This window comes from Mangifera indica, chromosome 18, assembly GCF_011075055.1.
Source record: "Mangifera indica cultivar Alphonso chromosome 18, CATAS_Mindica_2.1, whole genome shotgun sequence".
Taxonomy (NCBI): domain Eukaryota; kingdom Viridiplantae; phylum Streptophyta; class Magnoliopsida; order Sapindales; family Anacardiaceae; genus Mangifera; species Mangifera indica.
The window spans coordinates 9,180,876-9,198,279 of record NC_058154.1 but is presented as its reverse complement, the minus strand read 5'-3'; the positions used below and the strand labels follow the sequence as shown (position 1 = coordinate 9,198,279).

Below are 17,404 nucleotides of genomic sequence, written 5' to 3'. Positions count from 1 at the left end.
TATTTAGTGGATTTATTTATTTATTGGTATATTTATTTAAAAGATACAAATTATTACTAGTTATGGTGAGAAAATATTCAACGAAAGTATTCAAAATGGTTTCTTGCCTTAATTGTTTCCTAGAAAAGCAAAATTTTCCAATCCCCACAATTTCTGACCAACCAAACCCCCAAAAATTGAAAAAAAAAATAAAAAACAAATAGGAGAGAGATTTGACCATGAACAATAATAAGGGAAATTAATTAAATTACCCCAAAATTAAGGCGGTAATACGAAATTACCTTGAATTTCACTATTAAACAAAAATGCCCCAAAATTAGGAAGAGACAAAAATGCCCCTCAGAGACGAAATAGACGTTAACCATGCGCATTCGGCCAAACACACGAAAACAGAGTTTTCGAAATCACATTTCACGCACTCGGCAACATCGATTTTCTCTGACGATTTTTGTGATGTTTTGGGCAACGAAGATGGACAAAAAGGTTAGTAAAACAACATTTGTCATCTCTTTATGCATTTTGGTTGATGATTTGAGCAATTTGATGTGAAATTACCCAGTTTTGCGTTAGGGTTCCGATTTGGTATGATTGACGAAAATGTTTGATTTCTTTGTGATTTGGATGAATATTCTTAAAGCTTTCGTGTTATATTAGGTGTAGATTTGATTGTTATTGAAATGGAGTTTAAAAAATGAAGTTTGGAGGGTAAAATGTGGTCACACGAATTCGGCGGTCACCACACGAATGGCGCAGTGACCACACGAATTCGTGTGGTGAGAATTGTTGAAGACGGGGTTATTTTTTGCACTTTTCGAACTTCGTGGACTACACATAATCGTGTGGTTAGGGGTAAAACTACGCGTTTTCATCGTGTGGTAGGCCATAATATAAATTGAAAAACTTTGTGGACTCGCATAATTACGATCAACCCCCTGAATTCATGTTGTTGACGCACGAATTCGCATAGTTGATGGCGAATTCGCATGGTGGGGGCAAATTGTGGTTTTCCAGAGTTCTCCAGCGTGAGTTTCGTGTGGTTGGAATTAGGGGGCAAAATGCGATTATATTAAATTTTAGGACTTTTTTATATTTTCCATATGGGATCAAATTGAAATTTATCCATCTTAAGGTTTATACAATTTATTCCCTAAAATTTATATAAATTTAATATGATTGTAATTTAATTTTCATACAAGAAGTTGTACAAAAGAGAAAAAGGGACGAAAGCAGAGATGAATTGCAATTTCCTCTCAAAAAACACTTCAAGGCTCAAGTTACTACACGTGGATATAGAGATGTGGGAGTCGTGATCAAAAAATTATTAACAAAGAGGTAACTACTAATGTTTTGATGTACCTGTTTCAGACACTTTCTGGACTTGAAGGATAGTCAATTTAGTGGAGTTCTAATACATTCCTTCATCCTTCAAGCAGTAAATAAGGTGACCTCGAGAAAGGAGTTATGGTTTTGAGTTAATGATGTGGATGTCAGATTCAGTGCGTATGAGTTTGCTATTATGACAGGTCTTTGATTCAGTCATATGGTAGATATCGATCTCTATATTCCATCGAAGGCCACAGATCGGATCCTCCAGACATATTTTCATGGGTGTAAATTAGTTACATATGTTGATCTGAGCTGTGTTTTCCAGCAGAGACCATGGGGGGAAGATGACACTGATGCAGTGAAGTTAGCATTGTTGTTTTATCTTCACATAGGTTTGTTAGGGAGTGATTTGGGGAAAACAATTTCCCAAAAGATATTACAATTAGCTGATCATCTTGATGGGTTCAATGCATACCTGTGGGGAGTACGAGTGTGGCAGATGACATATCACTCTATATGCGATAATATCTCCCGAATTTCTATAGATTCTAGCCTAAAAAAGAAAAAGGAAAACCAGCTTAAGTAGTATGGCATCATAGGATTTCCACTAGCGTTTCAGGTAATTATGGTATTTATTAATTCAAAGTAAAATTTTGTTTTTAAAATAAAATTAGTTTAATATGATTGTAAATATATACAATAACCGATTTATGTTGATATTATAGTTTTGGATATATAAGACACTAGACTCGTTATATCGATGGGTAGATATGTCACCAATTGTAGGAGTCGCCCGATGTTGAGATGACACACGAAGGATATTCCGAGATGGGATTTTATCTTAGCTATCTTCACTGGAGATACAGTAAGCACTAATTTATTAAGCATTAACATATACTTTGGATATAACAATAATAAATACTGAAAATATATATTTTGTAGGATGATGTTAATTTTCCATTAGATTTATCTCTGGTGGAGAGAGATACAGGGGTGTCGGATAGTCGATCTTCTTCGACGTCAGGAGATGCATCATCGAGTCCTCGTGACATTAGTTCTCCGATCGTTGCTCCTCCTCCTGTTGATGATCATATTCAGCCCCCTCTCACGTGTTTGATTAGCGACCCTATCGAGGAGCTTATATCACTAGATCCCATGCCTAGGCCCCCTACCGTTGAGCACATATCACCAAATCTCGTGCCTATGCCCCCTACCACTGAGCAGATATCAGATAATCCTCCTGTCACTGGACCAGATTTCTCCATTCATCACTTCGATGCTGCATTGGCTTAATGGGAAAATCTTATCTTAGCTTGACTTATTGGGTTAGAGGCTAAGATGGAAGATAGGTTTAGTTGCATTGAGGTAGGATGACTCTTATAGAGGATAGACTGAGTCGTATTGTGGATACGACAACTCGTACAGAGGCTGGACGATCTCATCACCATACAAATACTGTCAGATAGGTAAAAAAATTAATACTTTACAAGATATTTCTTCTATTTATATACTCAATCATATTTTTTTTAATAATTGTAAATGCTATTACAGTCTTCTTGGGACGATGGTGACAGACTATCGACAGGGACTCTGACATTTCTGTCTCCACCTGTTGTCGTTGTAAGTGCTAACTACTTCGAGTATTTTAAGAATGTTACTTTTGAAATAAATTTTAATCTATTAAAATTATTACAGCGTCAGTTGTTTGATGAGAGACCATCCCGAGAAGATCTGATATTGACTCTTGATATCGATAATTATATATCATCGCATGAGGTCTTCTCGATGGCACCTTCTACGATAGTTCAGGTAATTATAATGTCCTTTTGAAATAAATGTTATATTTGAATTCTTTGATTGTACATCTATTAATCTCGTTAAATATAACTCTTCGATTAATTAATATTAATTGGTAATACTGATACAGGATGTCGGCGACGATGGATCACTTTACATGAGGTCTTCTCCATCGACATCTTCTATGATTATTCCTCTTAGTATAACATAGATATACAATATTATATCTCATTTACACATATGCGGTTTGATTTTCTCTAAACTTGTTATTATCGATATTGTGACAGCAGTCTAACGTTTCTGCAGCTGCACCAATTGCGGATCCCATTGTGACGTCTGTTTCGACATTAGAGGTACGTACATTGTATAATGAATACTTTGTTGTTTTTTTGTTCAATAGTTTGATTTAATAATATTAAATGTTAATGTTGTCATAGGATATTGGTGATGTGGATCGATCACCACATGCGGATGCTCCAGTATCACTTTAGGAGGAGGTTGAGGTGAAGTGTCAGAAATTTCATCTGTTAATTGTTATATTTCGTGGTTTTAAACAGTTGTTTCCTGTTACAATAGGATCTTCGTTTGGTCTATCTCAACACTCCAAGTAAAGGAAAACAGGTGATCGATATTGTCTCTCAGAATAATGAGGTCACTGATGATGTTGTTGAGATCCCTGGACACGAGGACCAGAAGCAGGTAATTAAATTTTCAAGAAATTTAATAACTACAATTGAAATAATTTATCATCCTATTTAGTCAATTTGTGTATTTGAATGCAGCCGGTCTCGAAAGAAAATGTATTTGATATAGCTTCACTTGCAGACTCTCCAGCTATTACTCCAACGTTACAGAAGGTATTAAAAAGTTTAGATTTTTAAAAAATTTCTTAAGTTCGGTTGGAATAATTTATTATTTATTTTACCTAACGTATTATTTGTTTTGGTGTAGTATTTTCATACAATTCGTAGTATGATTGTCAAGAAAGGACCCCTTATTCGTAGTCCATACACAAATCCTCTTAAACCACGAAGCCAATGGATAAGACCTGTCCAAGCTTAAGGAAATATTTAAGAAGTGGTATGTAGAGTTTAACCTGTTCGAGAAACGTCATGTATATGACATAGGTGAGAGAACCAAAATTGCATTTTAAGGTACACTCATGGACACCTCCGGATGGTTGTCTAACGAGGTGAGTTCACTTTAATAAATGAATTTCATATTTTGGTTAGATAATCCTTCTATGGCTTAATAACATTATATTTTCTGTTTTTCCAACATGTTGATTCGTTTTTAGGGTTATTATGTCGATATTAACATGATGATACTACGAATGTTCGACAGAACTGGATGACGGTTTTGAGTTGCTTTGTTGGATACATCCCTCATGAGTATACGTCATGGACGAGAGATCTGGATAGCTACCAGTTCCTTCTGCTCTTTATACGTATGGTGGATGCAGATTACCCACCTGAGTTGCATTTGTAACCTTGGGGTATGATTGATAAGGTTAGTATTCGAATCTCAAGTACCTTTCGAAGAATAATGGATTAAGATCTAATATATATTATATCAACGTGTACAAGTTTATATCCCAATAAACTTCGATAATGCGCATTGGGTGGCAGGAATGTTAGATTTGAAAGAGTGGAAGATTACGGTTTATGACTCCTTACAGAGTTTCACTGCTGACCCAGAGCTATTTAGCCAAAAGATGTAAGGATATACGTCGATGATACCACATTTGCTAACTGCGACATCATTTTGGTCTGAGATATGCCGAAGTCCACAGGACGATCCATTTGCATTGTATAGGGTGGTGGATATACAGCAGCAGGCGCCCTTATCAGGTGACTGTAGGGTCTTCATGTTACAATACATCGAATGTTTAACGCTTCACCGATCATTATCCTTTGAGGGAGAGGACTCGTTACGCCTGCGCACTCGTTTAGGCAAGCAACTATATTTTCAAGATGTTGATTGATGATTATTTTATATGTTATTTTTATTTGTATATATATTTATTTATTCATTTGTATATATGTTTATCTATATATTGATTCATTTATATGTATTTGTCTTTTATATAGTTACCAGAAGCGACAAATATAATGGAAAAAAAATGATATAAAAAGATAACATCTTATAGTCAGAATCTGTCCTCTGTAACAATCACAAGCATTAGGTTTACAGAAATAAGTACAAAGACAACATTTATATTAAAATTAACAGCCACAAACATTAGAGTTACAGAAACAAGTACAAAAATAACATCTATATTAAAATTAACAAGTACAATTAACAGGTGCAACTATTTTCCATCTTTCTTCTTTCTTCCTGAACTTGATGGTACAGAACTAGGTACTGGAATAAAGCTTCAGCAATTTTGTCTTGTATGTCCAGGTTGGTGACACCGGCTACAGATAAGTTGTTCAACAACCTCTCCTTGATAAGGACAACTGTTTTTATTTGTTGGATGATCTACACGATGACGATGCATATACGGTGGGTGGATTACACGTGCCTTCTCTGGATGAATCCATTCTAACTGATCTCCCAATGGATTGACTGCGTCCGCATAAACTGTACGATAAAAAGTTGTGTTGTAGTATGGATGCACCCACTGAATGCAGGTTGTGAGTTTCATATATCTAGCTACAACAATAACATGCATACAGGGAATCTGTGATAACTGAAATTTTCTACAGGTGCATGTACGCTCCGTCAGGTCGACCAAAGCATTATATTGGCCACTACCAAGGACCTGGTATCGATAAGATGTTATAGGACATACCTCCAAGTTTGAAGACTTTTGTACACGTTTTGCGATTTTATCTTCAACCCAAGGTGTGACTAGGCTGGTATAAACATCTGTAAATCTTATAAATATAAACACATTTGGTTAGTAATCAAGTATAAGTTTAGTAACACGCAATTATAACATATTATAATATTTAATATGAACTTACTGGCATGATTTCTTCTTTCATAAAACCATCGCTGCAATGTACCTCTGATGAACTCGATTAGCATCGTAATAGGTAAGCCTCAAGCGTTTCTGATCAAGGTATTAAATGACTCAACAATATTGATAGTTATTACTGTAGGATCGAATGGCCTAAGAGGGGGGTGAATTAGGCAATTTTAAAACAAATTTTACCAAATTTGATAATTCAAGCAATTTATTCAAATCAATGAATGTTGTCTATTTTTAATCCAATTTATGAGAATAACTAAAATATTCCAAATAATCAATACAATCAAAATAACATAACATAAAGTATGAATTTAAGGGAAGAGAAAATCAAACATGCGATGTATAGTGGTTCGGCTTAACCCGGCCTACGTCCACTCCTCCAAGCTTTCTCCCTTGGAGTATTCCACTAATCCTTGGTTGACCTAAACCTCAACCAAGCTTTTTTTCACAATCAAAATAGCTTCCAAGGTGCTATTAACCTTTACAAATGTTAAAACTCAATTTCTCTCACAAGAAATTTTCTAATCTCTCCAAGAGTGAACCTCACTCTTTTATAGCATGAATTTTAATACGAAATTGAAATATGATCTCTCTCAAAAGTGTATATGAAAGTTAAAGCTTAGTACAATCCAATGCAAATGAAATTACAAAGTATATGAACAAGGGTTTTGATTAGAGAGAAAAATCTGTAAGTAAATACCTCAAAACTAAGTTGCTCTAAAAAATATGAAAGTTTTTTGTGGCAAAAGTTCTTTTTGAATAAATTTGATTGGGTTTATATAAGGGAAAATGAGAGAAGTTACTATTGTGCACAAAGAATAGCCATTTTAGTTTTCCAAAAAATACACAATTTGGTCAACCGGATGTAATTCGGTCAACCAGATGTGACGTGACACTTTCGTGGAGCTTACGTGGTACTAGTCATTGGAAAATTTAAACTAAAATTCGGTCGACCGAATTTCTAGAAGCCAAAATACATGGCTTCTAAAAAATTTAGAAGCTGATTCGGTCGATCAAATTCGGTCGATCGAATTGTATTACATTTTACCCCCTGAATTTTCAAAAAGTGTATTTGACCTCTAAAACTTTGAAAAGTGACAATTTAACCCATTTTTGAAAATTCTTTCAAAACCAACTTTAAGATATGAAAATATAGTTCACAAAACTTCATCATTTTAAAAGAATTAATAAACTTTAGTGAAAGAATTGGCTTAACCCAATAAGTTTAAAAAATGACATTTTAACCCAAAATGTGAAATATATGAAAATGAGTTTTCAAGTGAGCTATCCCATGCAAATAAATATTCTAATCAAAACGAATGCTCCAAATTACAAACATGTCTACCTAAACTTGAGTTTTACTTTAAATCTTCAAGAATTCTTTACTTGAGCCTTGTTTTTTATTTCCATCTTGAAACTCCTTCAAGTGCATTCGATAAATTCTTGCAATCTAAACTCACACTCAAGTAAAATAATTAGTTAATATGTTTAGGGACATATTAGTTTGTTATCATCAAAATAAGAGCATAATGACTCATTGAGTCAATAATTACATTATACCTATGCCTTGAAAAATATGCTCATGCCCATCGATCGAAACCCACCTCACACAGGTATGCAGCTGCATCAGGGTGCATACGGGCCAGTGACTTCATGACCTGTTGGAATTCATACTCAGTGTACGCCTTAGTTGTTTTCCAATACATCCATGCGACTTTAGCATTCTTTTTGTACTTGGACCGCATGTTACAATGGAGGTGGTGACAACAATAACCGTGATGCACACTAGGGAATACTTCAGTCATTGCCAAAAATATGCTAACATGTCGATCTGAAATGATAGCTAAATAATGTACCTCACCAATACAATCCCTCAGCTTTGTTAAAAACCAACACCATTTATCATGATCTTCCCTAGGACCAATCCCAAAAGCAAGGGGATATATCTGATTATTCTCATCTAATGCAATAGCAATAAATAGTTGACCCAAATATCTAATTTTTAAAAAAGCAGCATCAATGCAAATAACCGGACGAATATGATGCTGGAATGCATGGATACTACAACCGAATGTCATGTAAAAGTATTTAAATCAATTCTACTCATCTGTTAGTGTATATGTCACTGTTCTCGGATTACAACATTCTAAATTGAAGCAATATTCTGGTAGCAACATAAACGACTTTTCTGGTGTCCCCCTCAATAATTGAAGCACCCAATTTCTTGCCCGTCATACTTGTGCATATGATATATCAATTTTATATCGATCTGCGATTCAGCAATGATCTCCTTCGGTCGATAAAGACGATCAACTAATATGAATTTGGTCCTTAAAATTTGACCTAAAGCTCAAGCACCTACTTGCCTATGGTGAGGTAATATCTTATTTCTGCCACATGTGTGATGGCTATCCATACGACGTAATTCAAAACTATCACTTTCTCCCACCCTAACTGTCTGTGTACGCTATTTACATTCTTCGTTAAGACATTTAACCACCCATCTAATCGTGTCTGATTTGTCCACAAAAAATTAATATCCCCTCCGAAGCGCGTCTTGATATATCGCATCAATGACATGTTGTTTACTTGGAAATAATGTACCAACTTTTGGAGAATTATTATCAATCAATACATTTGAGCTTCTGGATGTAGATGGTTAATCAGGAAAAGGTGGTAACCAATGAAATGCATCAGTACGAACATTCCCATCAGCAGTAGTAGTTTCTGGAAAATTACTTGTACCTCCAATATCTTTATTAACATAGGTCTTCTCTTCAACCTCTGATTCTTCGATTAGAATATTATGTACAACCTTTCCTTCAAATTCACTTCAATCTGGAAAAGTTGCTTCATACCCATTAAGAAATTCTTCTACGCGATACAATGCATCAACATTAACTTCAGGAAGATATGTAAAATCTTCCTCTATAAATTCTTGTTTCGGATTGATCTTAATATTTTGAATCTCTTCTATACCAATTGTTTGATTTTCTAGATAACTGGTCGACTCACCACCTTGTAAATCTTCATCTGCTTGTTGAGCCTTATAACTATCATCATTAACTATAGTTATAACAAAAACTAGAACACATTCTTTTAAGAGATTAGATAGACCGTTAAGAACCTCAACATCTTCATCATTGGAAATTTCTACCGGAAAGCTGTCATCGAGATGCTTCGGTTTCATGCTTAACTAATGTTAAATATCTTTCAATCTATATTACACTTGTTGCTCACTATTTGGATTAATTCTTCGAATGATGTGTATTCTGGAATTTTAATCAATTTCCTAGTACCTCCAACATATTTTATAACATTGTCACCATTTTCTATCCAATTTTCCTCATATCTAATTGAAGCATACCCAGACATTTAGATTAATCCTACAATAAAATATATAATCAACATAAATAATACGACTGAAAATACTATTTACAGATGTCTATTGCACAATTATACCTATTCCATAATTCAATTACATATTGTGACTACTTAAATATATCATGTTTTGGTATTACCCTTTAAAAAATAATAATTTAATTTAAAAGGGTAGTTTTGGTATTTAAGGGGATATTTGGGGCATTTTGATTTAAATACTTTAATATAAGGGTATTTTTGCTTAAATCCCAAAATTTGGGGTAAATTTTATATTGCCCAAATAAAATATATAATCAACATAAATAATATAACTGAAAATACTATTTACAGATGTCTATTACACAATTATACCTATTTCATAATTCAATTTGACAGAATAATATTATTAAATATAGCCTACTAATTTTTATTATTTTACTTATTACACACAATTATAATTTATTGTATAAAATATCATATATAATTGCATTATTAATAAAATAGTAACGATTGAAGTAATATCATGTTATCTTATACTCCTATAATATTTACAACATAACCTATATAATTTTTATTATTTTACATATTACACACAACTATAATTTATTATATAAAATATCACATATAATTGCATTATTAATAAAATAGTAACGATTGAAGTAATATCATGTTATCCTATACTACTATAATATTTACAACATAACCTATCTAATTTTTATTATTTTACATATTATACACAACTATAATTTATTATATAAAATATCACATATAATTGTATTATTAATAAAATAATAACGATTAAAGTAATGACAGGAATATATACTTCGAAATGATGAACTTTTCTCTTCACACCTGAAATCTTGAACACAAACTTATTTTCTCTCTTTAGAAATCTCTCTTAGATATGTTAAAAAAAAAGGAAGATATGTGGTTTATATAGAAATAGAGAAAGAGTAGTTTTGGTATTATTTTGGAATATTTTTGTTTAAATGCTTTAGATTAGGGGTATTTTGGTTTAAACCCCAACATTAGGGGTAAATTTGTTTATTACCCTTAAATAAAATAATAATTTAATTTAGAAGGGTAGTTTTGGTATTTAAGAGGATATTTGGGGCATTTCGTTTAAATACTTTAATTTAAGAGTATGTCTCTTTAACCCCAAAATTTGGGGTAAATTTTTTATTGCCCCAATAAAAGGGTCATTTATTTTAATTTCCCCAATAATAATCTTGGTAAATGAATTATTGAAGGAGAAAGAGAGTTTTTCCTACGTGGAATTTAAGAGAAAAGAAACTCAATGCTTCCAGTTTTTTTTTTTTTGGTTTCATTTTTTAGTTTCTTGCCAACCAAACAGAACATTTTTGACAACAAAAGTTAAAAAACAGAACAAAAACAATTAAAGAAGAAGATACCCGGAAACCAAAATAAATAATCTTGAAAATCAAATAGTTCATACCAAGAAATATGCTAACGCTTTGAAAACACTTTTTGGGATATCATTAATTCAGAGTTTTGACAAGTTACTCCTTTAGGGTATCATTAAGTGTGTGGTGCTCTTATATTTTTGTAATTATAATATATTCCTCTATTATTCGGAGATGTAGACAAGTTATGTTAAACCACATTAAATGTTATACTTATTGTGTTCTTGGTGATTTATGTCATATATGGTTAATCTTGAAATTTGTTATACTTTCACAAATTCTTAAAAAATGGTATTAGAGCATCAAATGATGATCCAAGAGGTGCATTATTTAAAGATTTTGTGCACACAAAATAATTTGGGTACAGAGCTTTATGTTGTAGGTAAAAGGTTTTCATTCAATGATCTTGGTCAAATAACATTTTGTCAATGTCATTTAGTGTTAAGCAAAATTTGGGCATGCTTATTTATGCGTCAATGGTGGAGTGCAATTTTTATCATATTTGTTTCTCTAATTGAAAAACTCACTAGGGTGGAGGTTTGTTGACAATTGTGACTCATTTCCTCTTTTGGTTTCCTTTTAAACTTTGAGTCTATATTTATTTAAAGAAAAACTTGTTATAATGAAAATACAATTTACACAAGAATAACAATTCTCAATTGTTTGTTTAGTTGTTTTGTTTATAGGTGATATATTCTCTGTATTTTCTATTTTGTCGATTGGTCATCATCCTCAAATGATTTCAAGTTCCTACAAACTTTGTCTGTTTGTAATTTTGTGCTAACATTCATTTAGTTAGGTCAAGCTTAGGTTATCCTCAAAACCTTTTTTGAGAGTCGCTTTGTCTTTTTTTTTTGTTAATATACACATTTACTTCTAAAAAAAAAAGAAAAAAAAACATTTCTACAAAGATTAGAAAGTGTTTCCTCATTGAAATTATATATATTCATTGTTCTATAAACATATGATTTTACAGATAAAAGTAGTTCATAAAACAGAAAAATGTGAGAACATATAAAATTTGTCAAAATGTAAGGGAGTAATAGGAAACACTTTTTTGAATATCATGAAAGGGTTGTGATCTTAATAAATACACAAGAGAACAACAAAAGCATCAGCATTTTGTACAAAGAGATCACCATAAACGACCATAAAATTAAGGGATCATTATATATGCAATTAAATATAAATTTAGAGACCTAAATTCACCATGCATATTTTGTTGCAAATTAGTTTTCACTTCCTTAGTCAAACCAACGAAGCCTCATTTGTCTACAAAGGCGTTACAACACTACCAATTATTAGGAAGGTATTAGAGTCTCACAACCACTAGTTTGTGTGCGTGAATTTAGAGACAAAATTTTCTCTTTTCTTATCAAAAATGACTAGATTATTTGTGGGTAATAAGAATGGTCTCACTTTATATGATACATCTCATAACCCTAATTTATACAATTTCATTCCACTCTTAACTTTTGGGTTATTATTCTTTGACCTCAAACTTTTAATCTCTTAATAGGACACAAGGTGATTTACTTTTTATGTAATTAACTCAGGCCTTTTGAATCATCTACAAGAAAGTTTAAAGAAAAACCTAATAGTTAGTGGCTAACCTTGTAACTATCATTAGAATCAATACCTAAAATCAATCAAACCCATTGAAGGTGCTATACTTGTCACCAACATCGTCAAGCTATTTGTTTGCACTTTCATTTCACGTTTCCATTTAGTAATTCGCTTAAAGTATCTGTCAAGCTAGGTTTTAGGATTCCAGAATTAGGGATTTTCGAGTCTTCAACTTTGATATTTCACGTTTCCATTTCTTTTGATGGAACATTATCATTTTATTTTTTTTATTAAATTTTAATTATATCTATTTGTTTGCACTGTTCATTCAACTGTCCTTTGACTAGACTTTAACTTGTCAATCAGTGCAAAATCATCAATCTAACTACAAGTAAAAGCAGTTAAAATACTAAATGGTTTTCAAACCATCTTGATCTGGATTTTAAAACCATGATGTATACCTCTTCTCTTACATAATGTTGTACTAATTTAAACAAAGAGTGTACACATCTGGAAAGGCAACGCTAATTTTTCAATAAGTCTATCATATAAATTCACAAGGCAAAAATATTCTGTGAGTTGATCCATTGTTAATATTTTGTGGTCATGAGGTAATGAAAGTCCATTTTGGGGCCAAGCTTATTTTCTCAATCAATCCAAACCCATGATTTGAGCAGCTTTATTTATTTTCTCAAGCCGAACTAGGGGCAAGCCGTTGCTTACTATTATTATTAGGCCAAAGTCTCACCCAGGGTGTGTAAAAAATCTAAATACTCACATATGAGGTGTGTAAAAAATCTAAATACTCGTATATGAACTGTTAACCTTAACCAAAATTATTAGTTACAAAAGATAAAATTATTTTTGTCTGATGAACCTATTCTGATGGGAAAGCTGACAACCAGAAAAGAAGATGTTGGGGTGGTCAACTATCAATGGCAATAGATTTTCAGTATTGAAGAATGAAGAAGAAACTTTAAGTAGAAAAGTGAATTTTTCAAATTTTTAGGTGAGAGAAAAATTATTAGTTTTTTAAACTACAGAGGAAAAATGATATAAATTTTTAGATTTTAATGTTTAATAATAAAATAACAATTTTATCCCTCCAACTAATGGTTTTAGTTAAAGTTAATAATTCATTTATGAGTATTTGAATTTTTAAAACCCGTAAATGAGATTTTAGAAACACATCATACGTTGGATGGGAATAAGTCCTTTCACTTTATTATAATTATTATCATCAAAGAAACATGTGCTACCATTGAAGATCTAAAGACCTTTTATCGATGGTATTCTAGTTTCCAATTACCACTTAATAATTTTTTTTTAATCTAAGTATTAATAATTATTTTTGCCATTTCAAATTCAATTTAACGTATTACAAATCTGAAATGTGTTTTTCAAATCAATAAAATTATGTATATAAATAATATGTGTAACTTTATATACAAATAATGGCATCTCATTATGTGATTGAGTATTATTTTATCTGTAATTTAAAACTATCTAATTACATTGTGAAATGTCATTAATTATGTACAAGTTTGTATAATTTATTTGTTTATATAATACTACTCTTTTCATATTACAAAGATGAATGAAAACTTAAATGTAATGAAGTTGTTCTATATTTTTCAATGGAATGTATTATGGTTACATATAAACTATTTCCTAAACTAAGGCCAATGACTGAGGAAACCAAGAACCAAGATACAGTTGGCTGACCAATTTAATCAACAAACAGTGGGAATTCTCCAAATATGTAGGAACTTTCCTTAAGCAATTTAATTGTCCAAATTCATTAGTAAAAACTACAAGAAAAAAAGGAAAAAAATAACTGGAAAATGAATAGAAAGGAAGGCTTTCCTTTGAAGAAAAAGATTTCCCACTTAGAAAAATGTTAAAATACAACAAAGAATCATCTCATTGTCCTGAAGCAAACCCAGAAATCATCACAAAATGAGAAAAAATGGCTATCACATTTACACCTTTCTCTTTATCATTTCTTTTGCTTTTGTTTTCTTTCACTATTTCATCAGGTTTTGATCAAGTGGGCGGCTGTGATTTCTTCCAAGGAAGTTGGGTTTCTGATGAATCTTATCCTCTTTACAGTACTTCAACATACCCTTTCATCGAGAAAAAATTTGATTGCCAGAAAAATGGTCGGCCGGACAACCTCTATCTCAAATATAAATGGAAGCCCACCTCTTGTTCATTGCCAAGGTGCTCTTATTTTATCACTATTTCAAGCATGATTTTACCGGCGGAACCTATCAGGGTCAAGAAGGATCATTTGACCTCTATGGGTTTGAAAATTTTAAATTACCCTATAGTATGAAAAATGAGCAAAATAATTTATAGATTTTTACATGGACCTTTTTTAGATTGTATCATTTTTTAATTAATATTTTTTCTTTTTTTTTTAATTTAATTTTAACCCTTCTTTATTATATCACGGATCCACCACTGATTTAGCGTAGAAATTAAAATTCTTTGATGTTATAATAATAATTGTAGTGCAGATTCGATGGCCAAGATTTTGTGAGGAGGTCTAAAGGGAAGAAAATACTGTTCGTGGGGGACTCTCTGAGCAGGAATCAATGGCAGTCACTCAATTGCATGCTTTATGCTTCAGTACCTCAGTCAAATTACGCACTTGGTGTACAAAATGGTCTCGCTACTTTCACTTTACCGGTACGTATACTCATAGTTTTAAAAATTAAATTAAATCAATCGATCTAACTAGTTTAATCATTTATTAGTCAAACCGATTTCAATTTACTTAAAAACAATTTTTATAGTTAAACTGAATTAGAGCAAATTGATTTGGGTTTAATCCATTTAAATCATCTAATTAGATTGGGTAAAAAAATAAGTTTGACCTTATTAATGTAAAAAATTAATTTTTTTCAAAATTTTATTATAAAACCTGAAACAAATATGATTTTATTTATCGAAACTTATTTTGATATTAAAATAAGTTATATTGTATATTTAATAATAAATTATATAATATTGTTTTGAATATTATTTTTGAACAATTAATCGATCTGACCATTAGTTAGAATGAATTGTCCTCTCCACTAGGTTGATGTTCGATTTAGTTTTGAAAATATTGTGTATACTCTAGATTATATACATGTTTGTTGATGGGAAAAAATTTAAACATATTATATGATTTATTCATAATCGATTTAACTATATTTCATAATCTAATTACGGTTAATATTTTATATATAATTGTTTATATGAGGAATTTTTTATTTAAAATTTATGAATAATATGATATATTTGAGTGATGATATCTAAATAAATGTATTGATGAAACTTGCAGGACTATGACATTTCAATAAAATTAGATTTTAAACCATTTCTAGTAGATTTAGTGATTGAAAAAATTGGGAGGGTTCTCAAGCTTAACTCGATTAAAAATGGCAATGCATGGAAAGGATATGACATGCTCATCTTCAATACTTATCACTAGTGGCTCCATACAAGAACCCTACAAAAGTATGTAATCCATCTCTGACTAAAAATAAAACTATATGTATAAATAAATTTTACTAACTTATCTATACAAATTGATATGACAGATGAGACTATATTCAAAAAGGGAATAACATTCAGAAAGATATGGATTGATTGGTTGCCCTCAAAAAGGGACTTATTACTTGGTCAAAATGGATTGACTCTTCTATTGATCCTTCAATCACCAAAGTTTTCTATCAGAGCATTTCTCTTACCCACTATAAGTAAACTCTTTAATTATTAACAAGTAATGTTATGTGTATCTACTTTTAAATATATAAATGAACATATATATGATATGTCTTTATATAATTGGATGTTATTTTATTTTTAATTTACAATCATTTAATGACACATCAAAAATGTATTTATTTATGTACTTAAAGTGAGTACACGATATTTTACTGTTATTCTTAAATTATAATCTCACTCTTTCGTGCCATTGGTTTATGACAGTGGGCAAGAGTGGACTGAAGGGACCTCAGCAAGCTGCAAGCACCAAACTCAGCCCATAAGTGGTTCAACATATCTGGCAGGTCCACTGCCTGCGGTGGCCATCGTGAAGGATCTATTGAGCAAAATGTCGAAGCCAGTGAGTTTGCTGGATGTAACAACACTATCCCAGTTGAGAAACGATGGGCATCCTTCTGTGTATGGATCCGTTGGCCAGAATGACTGTGGCCATTGGTGTCTTGCTGGTGTTCCTGTACTTGGGATGAGATTTTATATGCAATTCTTGTCACTTCATGAAACACTAGAAATTAAATTATAAAATAGTGAAATATAAGATTTGAAATTCAGAAATATTTCTGTTTTTATCATGCATGATTGAGAATTAATTATTATCTAAACATAGAAAATCTTTCCAACATGTCTCATAATTTTCATAATTGATATAGAGAACTAAGGATATTTGTTTGTTTACAACAAGGAAAGCACTTTTGATATAAAATATAAGTACACAAACGATGTCATCGTGTAATTAAATAATTTTAAATAAAAATAAAGTAACATTTAATCATATGATGATATATCATTTATGTATTCAAATTATATACTAAAAATGTGTGTACATAATATTGCTATTTTCCCTTGAATAAAATAGTGTATATACTTTTAGTACATAATTTGAATACACAAATTATGTGTCATCATGTGATTGGATGATTTTAAATAAAAAATAAAGTAACACCTAATCACACGATGACATATCATTGTGTAAACATAATATTTCTTTTTCTCCTTTAATAAAACTATGTGTATATATTTTTAATACATAATTTGAATACACAAATGATGTGTTATTATATAATTAGATGATTTTAAATAAAAATAAAGTAATACTCAATCACATAATGACATATCATTTGAGTTTCCAAAAGTGTGTACGCATGATATTGCTTTTTTCCCTTCAATAAAACTATAC

At 31.4% G+C, this 17,404-nt stretch overlaps 1 pseudogene; it reads left to right on the top strand.

The window, feature by feature from the left end:
• Positions 1-14,419: 14,419 nt before the first annotated feature.
• Positions 14,420-16,782, top strand: LOC123201681 (annotated as a pseudogene).
• The last annotated feature ends 622 nt before the right edge of the window (positions 16,783-17,404 follow it).